The 11480-nt window shown below is 38.4% G+C and overlaps 1 pseudogene; it reads left to right on the top strand.

The window, feature by feature from the left end:
• LOC126603689 (pentatricopeptide repeat-containing protein At3g53170-like) lies at nt 1-779 on the top strand (annotated as a pseudogene).
• Nucleotides 780-11480: the final 10701 nt, after the last annotated feature.

The raw sequence follows: 11480 nt of genomic DNA, 5'->3' as shown, positions 1-11480 counted from the left end.
ACCAAATTCTGTCGTCCTGATCTGATTGAGCGAGTTCTTGCTGAGATGTCATACATGGGGATTGGTTGCAACACAATCATATACAATACCCTAATTGATGGATATGGTAAGGTTGACTGATGGGGAAACGTTGACAAATATGATTGAAAGTGGCAGCTGCCTTCCTCATGTTTTCACTTTCAATTCTTTTCTCAATGCTTATATGGGAAAAGTGGGCAGATAGACAAGATGGAGAAGTGGTATGATGAATTTTAACTGATGGGAATAAGGCCAGACCCTAAGACGTTTAATATCCTGATTAAATCATACGAGAAAGCAAGAATGTACGACATATGAGATCTGTTGTGGAATTTATGAAGAAATGGATTTTCACCCTATTTAATTGAGGTATTCGGTAAAGCTTGAAATATTGAGAAGAAGGACGAATACTTCCGAAGAATGAAGCATCAAGGAATGAAGCCTAACTCTATCACCTATTGCTCTCTTGTTAGCGCGTACAGCAAAGCTGGGAGTATAAGTAAAGTTGATTCCATTTTAAGGCAAGTAGAGACTTCGGATGTGCTGCTAGATACACCCTTTTTAACTGTACTATTATTGCTTACTGTCGGGCTGGTGACCTAAGAACGGTGAGTGAAATGTTTTTGGCAATGACAGAGAAAAAATGCGTGCCTGACCATATCACATTTGCTACCATGATCCAAGCCTACAATGAACAAGGCATGAATGAGGCTGCCCAAGATTTGAAAAATAGGATGAATGGGGCTGCTCAGGTATATTAAAATGACTTCCCCCTCTCTGTGACATTTTTCTGCTTTGCCTTTCTAATTTTGCGTTGAGTTACGTATGAAGTTACTATTAAGGATGAAAATGTAAATATCTCTTCAAGAGATAAAACTTAGAGACTAAGTAATTGTTACAGTTTGTTAGGACGGTGAGTAACTGTTGTTAGGACAATTTGTTAGGCTTGTCTTACATGTATATATACTCAAGGTGTAATATTATTGAGGTTAAGTAAATGAAAATACATTTTCTAATATGGTATCACCGCCTTTTTTGGTCTAACGACCGCCTCTCTTTTTCGATCCCAACTGTTCCGCTTCCCACTCTGATCTTCTTCCCCGATTTGTCTTCTTTCTAATTCCTAACCTCAAGCCCTAGCCATGGCGACGGGTGCCTCTCCGTCCTCTGATGCAGATTCTCATCGCTCTTCCTCCACCTCTTATGCAATTACATCAATCACGATTCAGAATATTGGATCTCTGGTCCCGATTAAACTCACTACTACGAATTATCTGACATGTAGTGCTCTTTTTGCTCCGATCTTCCGTCGGTATAATCTCACTGGTTTGATTGATGGATCCATGGCAGCACCACCTCAATTTCTTCTTGATGCCTCCGGAAATCGTACTACGCAATTGAATCCGGACTTTGTGACTTGGTTCGAGAATGATCAGAACATTCTCATCTGGTTAAATTCAACACTCTCGGAGTCTCTCATTCCTTACACCGTTGGTGTTACCTCTGCTCGTGAGCTTTGGGCTAAATTGGAATCACGTCTTGCCACCGCCTCTCAATCGCATATTCATGAGCTCCGATCTCGCCTTCGCAATCTTTCCAAAGGTGAATCCACGGCTGCTCAATATCTCCAGAAAATTGAAAAAATTGCTGATGCACTTGCCAGTGCTGGCGCACCGGTTGATGATTCTGATCTAATCTCTATCACTATGCATGGCCTGCCTCCTGAATTTGATTCGTTTGTTGATGCGATACAATTGCGCCTTGGATCTACAACGATTGATGAACTTCATGGCCTCTTGATCAGCAAAGAAATTCAACTCAATAGTCGCAAGAAATTGTCATCGGCGCCACCTTTTCAGGCTTATTCATCATCCGCTGGTATTCTGCCTACACCGCCTCAAGCATTCATTGCTCAGAATTTCTCTAATTCCACAACTAACAACCGTGGTGTGCATCGCAATTCAAGGAATTACTCTTACAATCGAGGCAACTTTCGTTCAAGCAACAATAACAATCAGAGGCATAATTCATATCGCACAAATCAGAGGCAAAACTATAAAAATAATCGTGGAGGTCGACACAATTTTCAATTTTCTGGCAAGAAAGTTCATTGTCAAATCTGTCGCCAATTTGATCATGAAGCTTGGGACTGTCCTCATCACATGAATGCGAATTATGGTGTGAAATCCTCTCCCTCTGCAATGGTGGCGAACACTTCTACTTCTGCTCCTACTTGGATTGTAGACTCAGGGGCTACATCTCACATGACCAACTCTTATGGCAATCTTCAGAATCCAGAAGCCTATACCGGACCTGAATAAGTTTATATTGGCGATGGAAAAGGTTTATCCATATCTCATTCTGGCTCTTCTATTTTGCCTACTGCACATTATAATTTTCGATTACAAAATGTGCTTCATGTTCCTGATCTTAAGCACAATCTACTTTCTGCAAACCAATTTTTGATTGACAACTGGTGCTTAATGCATCTTTATCCTTTTCACTTCACTGTGAAGGATCTTTCTTCGGGGATGACGCTTTTTAAAGGTCCTGTCAGCGAAGGTTTCTATCATTTTCATCCCTCTTCATCTCATGATGTGCATCCCAAGGCTTTGACTGCAACTGTTAAAGCTTCAAATAATGTGTGGCATTAACGGTTGGGCCACCCCTATTTGAAGATTTTGCATAAATTGGCTGCAAACTCTTGTATCTCAACTTCAAATAGTAGAAATAAAGCTTTTTGCTCAGATTGTGCATTAGGCAAGTGTTTTAGACTTCCTTTTGTATCTACTCCTTGCACTACGAGTAAACCTCTAGAACTTGTTCACACAGATGTTTGGGGGCCAACACCTGTGTCTTCTCTTAATGGTTCTAGATACTATGTACTTTTTGTGGATGATTACACCAAGTACACTTGGTTTTTCCCTTTGAAATACAAATCTGAGGTCTTCTCTGTGTTTGTTCAATTCAAGAATCTTGTTGAAAACTCTCTGTGTACTAAACTCATTGCTCTAAGATCTGATGCTGGAGGTGAATTCATGAGTACTTCTTTCTCTCAGTTTTTAGTTGATAATGGTATTCAACATCAACTCAGTTGTCCTCATACACCTGAGCAGAATGGGTGTGCAGAAAGGAAACATAGACACTTGGTTGAAACTGCAAGGACTTTGTTGGCAGCTTGTAGTGTTCCTCATTTCTATTGGGTTGATGCATTTGCAACTGCAATTTATCTAATCAATCGATTACCTACTGCATACAAATCTTCACCTTGGGAGTTATTATTTCACAAATTTCCCAATTACAGTACTCTTCGAGTGTTTGGATGTGCTTGCTTCCCTTGGTTACAACCATATTCTCCTTCAAAGCTACATCCAAAGAGCAAGTTATGTGTTTTCTTGGGTTATAGTCTGCATCATAAAAGATATAAATGTCTTGACCCTGTGACCAAGAGACTCTACATATCTCGGCATGTTCTATTTGATGAAACTAGGTTCCCATTTCAACATCCTTTAGTCCCTGCTCCTACCACCTATCCTCCCTCTCCTTCTCAACAAATCCCATCCTCTCTCACATTTACCACTTCCATTTCCCCTCCTTCTTCTTTATCCATTCCTGCTATACCACCACCCTCCCCTACACCTTCTGCCTTATCCAGATCTCAGCAACCTCCTTCCCTCTCCATAGAGTTATAAGTTTTCTCACCTCCTAATCCACCCTTACCATCTCCCTTACCTTCATCTAATCATCACCACATGCAAACACGGTCCAAGTCTGGGATATTCAAACCCAGGGCATTCACAGTCACAAAACATCCACTTTCAGCTCATGTATCTTCTGATTATACTCCTCACACCTACCTGCAAGCATCAAAACATCCTCACTGGCGCAAAGCAATGCAAGAAGAATACAATGCTCTTCTCAGCACAGGTACATGGTTTTTAGTCCTCTCCATATCATCTCAAAATATTGTAGGCTGCAAGTGGGTATTTAGAATAAAAAGAAAACCGGATGGGTCTATTGACAGATACAAGGCCCGATTAGTTGCTAAAGGCTACAATCAATAAGAGGGCTTGGACTATTCTGAGACTTTTAGTCCAGTGGCCAAACCAGTTACCATCCGCATACTTCTCACTCTTACTTGTCAATTTGATTGGTTTCTCAACCAACTTGATGTTAGCAATGCTTTTCTGCATGGTACTTTTACAGAATCTGTGTTTATGCAACAACCTCCTGGCTTTGAGGATGCCACCAAGCCAAATCATGTTTGTCACCTTCACAAGTCTCTCTATGGTTTGAAACAAGCTCTTCGAGCTTGGTATGACAAATTGCATGGTGCTCTGGTTTCCTTGGGGTTTACTGATTCCCAAAATGATCATTCCTTGTTCATTAAAAAGGATCCACATTTGGTCTTCGTACTAGTCTATGTGGATGACATTTTAGTCACTGGACCCTCTTCTGCAGCATGTCAATCAGTGATCACCAAATTGAGCAGTTTGTTCCCTGTTAAAGACCTTGGTCCTTTGCATTATTTCTTAGGTATTGAAGTCAATAGGTCATCATCTGGGATCTTTATTAATCAAACAAAATACATTCTTGATCTTCTGCAAAAGTCTCATATGGATGAAGCAAAACCCTGTGCAACACCCCTGAGTACAGACAAGCTTGATCATGACTCTCCACTTCTTGACAATCTTACTGAATACAGGTCTTTGGAAGGTGCATTACAGTATCTCACCTGGACTCGCCCTGATTTGAGCTTTGCTGTTAATCTGGTTTGTCAGTACATGCATAGTCCTCGAGTCTCTCATCTTCAAGCTGTCAAAAGAATCCTTAGGTACTTAAAAGGTACTATTGATATGGGGTTATGGTTTTCTAAAACTTCAGCTCCTTTGGATATTCAAGCATTCTCTGATGCTGATTGGGCCGGTTGCCCTTTAGACAGGAGATCAACTGGTGGCTTTTGTATTTTTCTTGGCAGTTCTATTATCAGCTGGAGTGCTAAAAAGCAACCAACAGTGGCAATATCATCTACTGAAGCTGAATACAGGTCTCTTGCTCATACTGCAGCAGAACTGTCCTGGATTTCTAAACTTTTAAAAGATATTGGCTATTTTCTTCCTTGTATTCCTCAGTTGTGGTGTGATAATATCTCTGCCATTTCTCTGGCAAAGAATCCTATTTTTCATGCTCGCACAAAGCATGTCGAAATAGATTATCATTACATACAGGAGAAAGTGTTAGCCAACCAAGTTGCTGTCCGATTTGTGTGTTCACAAGATCAGGTTGCTGATATTTGTACCAAGCCTCTGTCCAAATCCAGATTTACACTTCTCAGACACAAACTCTCTCTTCGGCTACCTCAGTTTCGTTTGAGAGGGGATATTAAGGATGAAAGTGTAAATATCTCTTCAAGAGATAAAACTTAGAGACTAAGTAATTGTTACAGTTTGTTAGGACAGTGAGTAACTGTTAGTATTTGTTAGGACAATTTGTTAGGCTTGTCTTACATGTATATATACTCAAGGTGTAATATTATTGAGGTTAAGTAAATGAAAATACATTTTCTAATAGTTACTCCGTCTTTAGTCGATCATCACATGAGGTAAATGTTACAAAAATAAAGAAATTTACTTAGAGAGGTGGGGGAGTTCAAAGGGTTTTTATTGAAATTTGGGTGGTGTTGACTCAAGTATGTGTTTAGTTTCTTAGGGATTCCTCTATACTTAGGTATGTAATCTGTTTTACCTTTAATTAGAACTTAGCAACAGGACTTTAATTTACCTATGTGCTTGACAATGAGCAACTCTTTCATCCCATGAAAACCCTCGAACCTCAACTAATGTGATTCCAATTCTTAGTATGATGCCAAGAGACTTGACCAATGTGTTGACTAGTTTTCTTCTGAAAGGACTAACTTTATCTCTGCTTTTACCCTTTTACCATAGTTTAGTTTAATGAAATAATTCCTATATTAATTACAAAATGCACGTGGTAAACCATTGTATTTTGCAGGCACAAGGTTAATTGGATGCTAGTATGGCCAGCTGAAGAATTTGGAGGTTATGGTGCTTTCTTCTTTTGCATTCTTTTCACGTGAAAATGTGTTATTCATCATTTATGTGAAAATATGTCATTTCAATTGAAGATATATGATAGAAGTTATTGGCAGTACGAGGAGTACCTCATCTTACTTATAAGCACATACAATGTCTTTCATCTTATCAAATACGAATGTAACAAAACAAGGAGAAAAATGAAATAGAGTACGCTTTGAGGCATTGGTGTTGGCTTAATTATCATCGGAAATGTACAATATTTTCTTACACAGGCCCATTAGTTGTTTTGCATTTTAGTTTAGATTCTTTGGGACTGTTTTTGAAATTCATGATTTCTAGGTGGTGTTTGTATGTGATCCAGACTCTAGTGGACTGGACTTGTCGCTTGTACTTGTATCTGTAGCATTTTAAATTTAAATAAGAGAAATTTCTCGAAAGTGAGACTTATCTGTCACTTTAAGTTTATAACATAATGTTTACAATGTTGACATAAAAATTGACATTAAACTATGAAATGACAGAGATTTCACAGAAAGCCCCCCCTAGCATTTCTCTTTAATTAATATTTATTTTCCTCTTTTTTATTTTTGGTTATCTTCAAAACATGCTAGCTTTTCGAAGGCAATTTTCCTCTTCTTCGATATGGTGGCCTATAGCTGAAATAAGTTGGAACTAGTAAATTTCATGTCTGAAGACTTATTTCTAAAATGTAGAATATACGCATATGCCACATAAGAATGAGTACTTGTTGTATACTTGGCGTAGCCAAGTTGGCTAGATAAGTTTTCTTCTTTCTACACCTAAGTACGAATTCTCTTTCTTATAATTTAGATTAAATTAAAATGTCACTCGAATATAAAAAAATTTGAATACTTGGGGAGAAAAGCAAATGCTTCACAAGAACAATTGGATCCCATTATACAGAAATTCAAAGCTTAGAAGCTCCGATATCAGAATATATCAATGGTTGATTTTACTACCATGTGCTCGGATTGAGCTAAATCACATTGATTAACGTAGTGCGCCTGCGCTACTGTATATTCAAATCTTTTCACTTCCAAAAAACAAAAAGAGAATTTGGTCTTGATGTGTTGAGTTTTAGATAGGTTGAGGTTTTATCTCACCATTGTTGTGTAGTGTGAAGAACGCATGATTAGGCTTTTGAAGATTAGGCCTTTGTCTCTCACACACTTCTCGATATTTTCGAATGACAAATAGTAGGACAAGATAGGAATACAAGATACAGAACAATATTCAAAGGTGTTTAGCAAACGAACATTTCATTTACATTCTTTACTTGAACAAATAACTGTGGTGGTATATTTGAGAGACCTCCCTATCGATGTGCAAGTTTGATCTCTGCTTGTATTTCTTCTTGATCATCTTTTCCTCAAGTAGTCCCGTGTTGGACCTTGCTTCAAAATCCTTGTGACAGGACTTGCTCTCATGGAGATCTGACTTGATCATCTTTGATTCAAGTAGTCCCTCCCAGCGTTTTCATCTTTGCGATTCGGAACTCTTTCGATTACAAGTTCTGATCACTCTTTGCAAGAGAGGGCTTTCCTCCATTTCTTTGTGATGGTTTGATCTTTTGCACTCTCCTCGTGGTGTTCTCTTCTAATACTCACATTGTCCTCATGAAATTCAGACAAGAGTCCTAACTTGATTCCATTTCCGTTGCACAATCTATTGGTGTTTCCTGTTCTCTTCTCACACTCATCCACTCTTTCTGCTTTCAAGCAGCACATATAGAGAATATCTCACGGTGCTTTGTCTCTTTTAGATATTTTTGGAGTGTTGTCGTCTACAATTTTGTTCTACAAGCCACAACTAAGGAAAAGGCTAATATGGTCTGTTCATTTTTTTGAATTTTTACTACAAGGTATGAAGGAAGATTTGTCCAACAAATTGTTGAGGACATCGCTCGAAAACTGAAGAACACATACTTAGCCGAACCCACAGACCCCGTTGGAATAGATTCTCAGGTGCAAGAAATTGGTAGATGTTTGGATGTTGGAGGATCAGATAAAACGACGGTTGCCAATGCTATTTTCAACAATTATCAGGATAAGTTTGCAGGTAAAAGTTTTCTTGCTAATGTGAGAGAAGAGAAACTGGTTGATTCATAAAACACACTTCTTTATGATGTATTGAGATTGAGAAACGTTAAGGTTAGTAGAGTTGATGAAGGGACCGAGGATATAAAATGAAGACTTGGCAACCTAAGGGTACTTGTCATAGTTGATGATGTAGACAGCATGAAACAGTTAGAAGCATTAGCTATAAAACGTGACTCATTTGGCCCAGGTAGTAGAATTATTATAACCACAAGAGATAAACATTTGCTAAAGATAATAAATGCGGATAGGAGATATGATCGACCAGCAATGAATGAGGAAGAAGCTCTTGGCGTGCCTTTAGTATGAATTATCCTATGGAAGGGTAATTTGAACTCGCAAGAGAAGTTGTTGATTACTGTCAAGGTTTGCCACTAGCCCTTGAAGTTTTAGGTTCTTATCTATTAGGAAGAAGCACAAGTGAGTGGAAAAGTGCATTGGGTAAATTGAAAAGATCACAGCCTTATTTGGAAATTCACAAAAATCTTAAGATAAGCTATGATGGGTCAACTGATGATGATGTGAAGGCTATATTCCTTGATATATCGTGTTTCTTTATTGGAATGAACAAGGATTATGTCATGAAAATACTGGATCAATATGATCATGATACAAAAATAAAAATTGGAGAACTCCAGGATCAATACCTTGTAACTGTTGATAACGAAGGCAATCTGATGATGCATGGTTTGATTCGAGACACTGGCAGAGAAATTGTACGTGCAAAATCTCCGAACATCCTTGGAAAACGTTGCAGATTATGGGATCATGAAGATGTCAAACGCATACTGACGACCAAATCTGTAAGTACAATCCCAATCAAATTGCATATCCCACATCATACAATAATATATAATGCATGAATTGCATGTGGGTTCAATGAACAGAGAGAACAAAAGAACTGATTTTGTTTACTGAATTATCTGAAAATTGCCTTAAGCAAACTCTGTCATAGATCTAGTGGTGTAGAAGTTCAAGTCTAAGCAAATAATCCTGGTCTTATTTTAGTTGCTTTTTGTTTGTAACAGGGAAGGGAAGAAATTGAGGGACTCACTTTAGATTTGTCAGAACGCCACAAGCCTAGCTTCAGCACAGAGGCATTTAGAGGGATGCAGGGACTGAGATTACTCAAACTCAAAGGCGTAAAGTTCACTGGATACTGCGAACACCTCTCCAAAGAGTTAAGATGGTTGTGTTGGACTGACTTTCCTATGGAGGTCATACATGGAGATTTCAATCAAACAAACCTAGTTGATACCGACCTGATACAAGTTTGGGAGGACTCCGACGTGGTACTATATTGAACTCAACCAAACTATTTATCAAATCTTTCCTCCACATTTTGTAAATACCAACATCATGCTTTCTCTCTTCTATTTGAATTTTGATATTCATTCTCTCTTGTCTGATAGTCACTTGAGAAGTTGAAGTTTCTTAATCTCGGTTACTGCAATGACCTGACCAGATTACCCGACTACTCAAAAATCCCAAATCTTGAGAGATTGATACTCAAAGGTTGCAAAAAGCTTCAGGAAATTCCAGCTTTACCAACAAATTTGGAAATCCTGGAAGCGGATGAGTGCATTACATTGAGGAAAAAGTACGACTTTCCAGAAATGTCAAGGATGAGAGAATTGCATCTGAAAGGGTGCACCAGTCTCACTGCTGATATTAAGGAAGCAGTCCTAAAGGTCTCTCTCTATCTCTCTTTTTCTCGTGTACATACATGCTTGTTATCCTTTTTTTTACCTATCTTTCTCATGGTATAGGGATGGAGTGCGAGCGGAATTGGTGGCCTTTTTCTCCCTGGAAATGAAATTCCATCATGGTTTACGCCTGTCGATCCTCAGGGTGAAATAGTTGTGCCGCAAAGTTTTGGCTGTGATTTAAAAGCACTGACTGTGCATCATTTGTTCTTCAGATGACTCCCAATCTGGTGGCTCTCTTTGCATTCATGTTGCAAATGTTAGTTTATAAGTGTATATGCTGAAATGTAATAAGAATTCAGTTTAAATGTCAGCCTTTGGATCATAGTCTAAGTGTGGAGCTAAGATGTAATCTTAGAGTAAGTGATAGTTTATGCCATGTGTCATTACCTTATAGGGTAAATGAATGAAGGGCTAGATTTAAATGATATGATGAAGGAATATTCTATTCCTAATTGCTACATGTGCTCAGTGTTCATGTGAATGAAAGAAATCATCTCAGTTTTGCTTCTTCTTCAAGCTCTAGCTTTCTCTCTCTTAAACTCTTAATCTCTAGTATTCATAGATTGTTGATTTGAAGAAACTTACATACAAGATAACTGTCTGTATGCTAACATGGCCTTCGATCAATTTATACTGGGCGTTTGGATCTGTGAAGGGCATTATCCAGCAATTCGAAATTGAGCTCGAGTCGATTGTGATCTGAGTTTAACATGGCAGGATCGGGTAGTAGTGAGATAAGAGCACCGATTTTCAATGGCGATAATTATGAGTTCTGGAGTATTAAGATGAAGACAATTTTCAAATCTCACGGGCTGTGGGATCTGGTTGAGAAAGGATTCGAAAATTTAGATTTGAAGGATGATGGTGAATCTGATGGAAAGAAGAAAGAAAAAGAGGGATCGAGTAGTATTGAGAAGATAACTCTAGCCGAGAGATTGATGAAAGATGCTAAAGCTCTGGTCTGATTCAAGGAGCCGTTTCAGACGAGATATTTCCCAAAATCTCTCGTGAAGAAACCTCAAAAGGCGCATGGGATATTCTGCAGCAAGAGTACCATGGTGATAAACAGGTTAGAAGTGTTAAATTGCAAGGTCTTCGTAGAGAATTTGAATATACAAGAATGAGAGATGATGAATCACTTTCTATTTATCTTACAAAATTATTTGATCTGATAAATCAAATGCGGAGTTATGTAGAGGAGTTATCTCGAGAGAGAGTTGTTCAAAAGTTATTACTTAGTTTGCCATCAGCTTATGACTCTATCTGTTCTATTATTGAGCATTCGAAGGATTTGGATGTGATTGAGGTACAAGAAGTAGTAGCCTCTTTGAAGAGTTTTGAGTTACGACTAGATAGACATTCTAAACACAAAATTGAGAAAGCATTTGCTAGTCTTAATGTGAATCCCAAACCAGCAAAATTCACTGGAAATCAAAGTGCAAAACACCATAAGAATTGGAAGGCAAAAGGGAAGAAGTGGGATAACAGACCCATATATGGTGCTAGAAATCCTTGTAAACATTGTGACAAGTTGCATTTTGGTGAGTGCCAATTCAAAGGTAAACCAAAGTGTTATAACT

This window comes from Malus sylvestris, chromosome 2 (genome assembly GCF_916048215.2).
Source record: "Malus sylvestris chromosome 2, drMalSylv7.2, whole genome shotgun sequence".
Taxonomy (NCBI): domain Eukaryota; kingdom Viridiplantae; phylum Streptophyta; class Magnoliopsida; order Rosales; family Rosaceae; genus Malus; species Malus sylvestris.
This window is presented reverse-complemented; position numbering and strand designations above follow the sequence as displayed.